Source organism: Puma concolor, chromosome A1, assembly GCF_028749965.1.
Source record: "Puma concolor isolate L17-30 chromosome A1, mPumCon1.1.hap2, whole genome shotgun sequence".
NCBI classification, from domain to species: domain Eukaryota; kingdom Metazoa; phylum Chordata; class Mammalia; order Carnivora; family Felidae; genus Puma; species Puma concolor.
This window is the reverse complement of record NC_141667.1, coordinates 29,739,656-29,744,405: the sequence shown is the minus strand read 5'-3', so window position 1 is coordinate 29,744,405 and position 4,750 is coordinate 29,739,656. Positions and strand designations below refer to the sequence as shown.

Sequence of the window (4,750 nt, the reverse complement as noted above, 5' to 3'; positions counted from 1 at the left end):
TCGAACTCACGGACCGCGAGATCGTGACCTGGCTGAAGTCGGACGCTTAACCGACTGCGCCACCCAGGCGCCCCAGCCACTTTTTAAGATGAAAGGTGTAATAAGATGTTAAGAAGTCACACAGATATCTTTATCTTCTACCTCAGTTCATTCCATAGGCAAAGCCCTTCTTGCCTTCAACAAATCCCCTGCACTAATTATTTTGGAATATTCTCTCACCCCAACATAAATATGAGAGAAATTATAAAGATAAATTTCTCCATTGCTTTGGGTGTATTTTCCTTCATTGAAATGATTTAGAAATAATCTTTAATATAATCTCATGAATAATCCTTAATTCAAACTTCAATTGCTTCCAGTAGCAATTTCAACACTAAATTCAGCTTTTTCCAGTGGTACTTGTTTCAAGATAGCATCTTTCTTGGCAGCTATCCCACAGTTTGGGCTCTGTCTGACTCACCTCAAATTAACTAACCCCAAAGTGATGCCAACCTGCATGCATAGTTCCCTCTCCATCGTGCTTTTCTTTTTAAAATTTTTTTGGGATAGTTAATTTTATTTGTTCAAGGGCTCATATTGCAACCACTAAACCAAGCATGGCTTCAATGCTGTGAGCCCAGATTCACATATTTAGGAGGATAAAAGCAAACTGTGATCCATGTATATGGATGAAAAACTAAAAGCTCACGGTTAATCACGTTGTAGTTTTACATTTCTATGGCTTAGAAGCCAGAAGTCACAGGTCTTTTAGGTCTTTCTGGATGTCTCACAAAGGATTTGCACTTTTCTTGAGCTGAGCAACCTCATCATTTGTCAGCTTCTGGTTGATAACACTGGTTAATCCCCGAGCGTTCAGGATGCGTGGAAGGCTCAGGAAGACTTTCTTCTCAGTGCCATCCATTCCCTTCACCATGGCTGACACTGGATGAATCCCGGATAGATTTTTAACATGGATTCAGTGAGATCAGCCACACTTAATCCAATAGCCCAGCTGGTATATCCTTTTTAGCTTGATGACTTTGTAGGCACCATCTTAAGCACTTCCTTCCCCAATTTTCACTGTCATTGTCTGTTGCCATGTCTGGATTCAGTTCCTGGAGAGAAATGCCTGCCCCATTCATGCCACTCTGCACAGCCACACTTGAGTCGCCATGTTCTCCCAAAATCCATCCATGGAGCTGCTGGGATGAATGCCAAGTTTTTCAGTCATAAGGTAGAGAAATCTAGCAGAATCCAGATTACATCCTTTCCAATCACATGGTGGTTGGGTAGTCCACTTAGCTTCCAGGTAACATATGTAAGAATATCTACTGGGTTGGAGACCACAGCTCTGATACAATCAGGCCTGCACTTGACTATCTGAGAAATAATGAATTTGAAGATGTTAATATTCCTCTGCACCAGGTTGAGCCGGCTCTCTCCCTCCTGCTGGCGGACTCCTGCAGTTACCACCACAATCTTAGAATTGGCGGTCATGGAGTAATCTTTATCTGCCACAATTTTAGGTGTCTGAAGAAATAAGCTCCCATGTTGCAGATCCATCCTTTCTCCTTTGAGTTTATTTTCCAAAACATCCACAAGGGCAAGTTCATCAGCCAGAGACTTTCCCAGAATGCTGATGGCACATGCTATACCAACTTGTCCAACACCCACTATAGTGATGTTATTGTTTGGGACAGTTGCCTCTTCTGTGACTGGTGCAATCAGTTTTTTCTTAAGAGTTGCCATTGTGCCCAGAGAGAAACGGCTGTAAGAGTCGCGTGAAGGAGACAATGTCAGCTGTGTTGTGACTCTCCATAGAGTGTTTTTCTTATTCTTGATGGTGTCTATGGGATTATTGCTGTGGACCCTAAAACTAGGAGAGGAAGACTGGCACCTCTTCTGGTTTGCTGAACTTGAAGTTGGAATTATCCAGGGCCATTCATCTACCCTACACCTGTTCTACAACCCCATGAGATCTGGCTGCACTAAAACTGACCTGCCTTTTGGATGGAACATGTCTCTTCAAGGATCACTGAGCTCCTCCTAATCCACATGTTCTTCTAGGTGGTAGATCCCCCTTAGCCCTCCAACTCTTGTGCCCCACCCTGAGACACATGATTCCGTGGAATTCCAGAGCAGGGGCTTTCTTCCCAAACATATGTTCTGAAACAAAATACTGCTTACTTTTAAATCGCTATGTTAATATGGTAGGTACCCATAGGAAGAGAATCATCTTAAATGTACGTCATTACTGGAATCAGAAGAGTGAATTTATTTTTGAATGTGCTGCTGAAAAAGAATTCAGCTTTACTGCATAACCTCCTAAAGAACTAATGCAAGTCATGATTACAAAAAGCTTTCATGGACTTTGCGTGTGTGTGTGTGTGTGTGTGTGTGTGTGTGTGTGTGTGTGGTTTTCTTTCCTTGCCTTTCTTCTCTTTCCCTTTCTTTCTTTCTTTCTTTCTTTCTTTCTTTCTTTCTTTCTTTCTTTCTTTCTTTCTTTCTTTCTTTCTTTTAAAACTCATTCTCTATCTTTGTGCTACTGAGTTCAAGCACACTCCACTTAAGAGCTTGTTAATGTTCATCACAGTATCTGTGTTGAAGTTTGGGAGGTCCATGGAACTTAATTAGAAAGAAAGTTGGCTCCAATTTTGTCTTTTAGTACCATACCCCCACTTGAAAAAATAAAGACTGGCTGTTTGAAGACCCTTAAAAAACTATTCTTTAGTTTCCTCTTGATTTGTGTTTACTGCTCAAAGTTTTCCCAGGGGAGGGTGGGAGGCAACCATAGGACAGTTCAGGCGTTCTGTTCTACTCCTTTTCTATCGAAGGGCTCCAGATAACAGCCCCAAAGAAGGGAACATATCCAGGCCTCACAGCAGGATGTCAGTACTTTATAATAACCTCTCCCACAGCCTGAAGCTCCCAGCACTATTCACTTTGTACTAGTACCCTTGACCCAGCACAAAGGAAGACTTTGAAAGTCACTGGACCCCACATCCATGCTGAGAACCCAGGACGCAGGATGCTACACAGCAGTCTTCAAAAAGCCCCCTAATTTTATTTCCATCTCTGATTTCTGGGCCAGAGTCTTCTGCTTGAACAAGGGGGAGAACAGCTGTGTAAATAAATACAGATAACTGCAATGAGCTGAATGCTTTCCCCCAACTGCCTGCTAAGCTCATATAGGCTCTCAGCTGATTGTGTAGATGGATAAAGACATGGACCAAATGTGCTGCAATATATGATATTCTTCAGGGAGGAAAGTGGTATTAAGCACCCAGAAGTGTTCTGTATAAAATAGGGCTGCTGGGCAACCAGAAGCAGTTAACTGAATCCTATTACACTAGTTAGGAAGCTTCAAAAAGCCTGTTTTCCTAACACCTATCAATCATCCGTCCAGCAAACATTTATCGAGTATCTACTACATACAAAGCATGTTTCTAAGTGTTTATGGGGTCACTTGGAAAACCTCAGGGAGGTCTGTCTGTGCCTTTAGGCATGTGGATCAGAGCAAAGGGATAAGTAGTGATTGAAAGTACAGTTTCTGAAGTCAACTGTCTTCAGAATGAAGTCAACATTCCCTACTAGCTGTGTGGCCTTGGGCAAGTTGCAAACCCTTTCTGAACTTCAGTTTCCTCACCTCTAACATTTGTTTCCTCATGTGCTGCACAAAGTCTGCCACATAACAAACTTCCAGTGCAAAGATCAGCTGCCTTATAGGGCATAGATTAAGCCGATGCAGAAAACAAACCCCACCCCAAATTCAGTAGCACAGCATGGTAGAGGTTATTTCTCTGTCCAGAGCTGGGAGGTGCAGGGCTGTAAGGGTATTTCTATCACTTTCAACATGTAGCTTCATCTCCAAGACCAAGATGGTTGCTCTGGCTCTTACCACATCCCTGCCAGCAAGAGAAGGAGAAGGTCAGAGGAGAGTATGCTTATTGCTTTTAAAGGTATAACCCAGAAGTGGCACATACTATTTCTTGTTATATTCCATTTGCCAAAACTTAGTCATGTGATTGTGTCAAGCTGCATTAGAAGGGTGGGAACTGTAGTGTCTAGCTGGCCATGTGTTTAGCTAAAACTCATAACTTCTGTTGTGTGAGATGGTGGGCCACAAACCATCCCAGCCACAGCTATCATTATGACCTACTCACAGGGCTCATGACAGTCACTGCTGGAGGAGCCTTGGAAGATCATGGGAGGTAGACTCCTGGACACAGGGGTAAGAAGAAGAAGAAGAAAAAAAAAATTCCAATGGAGGGATAGAGAGCTCAGAGACATCAAAGAGGGGATTTGTTTACAGTATATTAAGAAATCTGGATTATCTGGGGTGTAGTGTGCAATAACAGAGCTGTGTGGGAAGCAAAGCCAGAGCATAGGTTAGCAGTAGCTCATGAAGGGCCTGAGACATTTGTACTGTATTTTTCCAGTCAGGGAAGAGATAGTACAGATTTCCTTAGTAAGGGAGGGAAAATTAGGCAATGTACTTTAAGAACGTACGTGACAGCAACGAATAGGTAGGAGGTGAATGACCAATTGGAGAAGTCATTTAAATAAACCAGGGATAAGATTTTGAGGGCCTGAACCGGGCTAAAGTGGTGGTAAGATTGCTAAAAGAGTCAGATGGGAGGCACCTTTGGAAATAGAATTGACAGGATACAGGAACCCACTGAATATGGGTGTGAAGAAAATGGGTCAAGAATGACCCCAAGTTCTCCGCCTTTGTTTTTGTCAGGACAGTGATGCCATTAAAAAGGACAGG

General features: G+C 42.7%; 1 pseudogene; it reads right to left on the bottom strand.

The window, feature by feature from the left end:
- Positions 1–558: 558 nt before the first annotated feature.
- Positions 559–1,773, bottom strand: LOC112860240 (L-lactate dehydrogenase B chain-like; annotated as a pseudogene).
- Between the last annotated feature and the right edge of the window lie 2,977 nt (positions 1,774–4,750).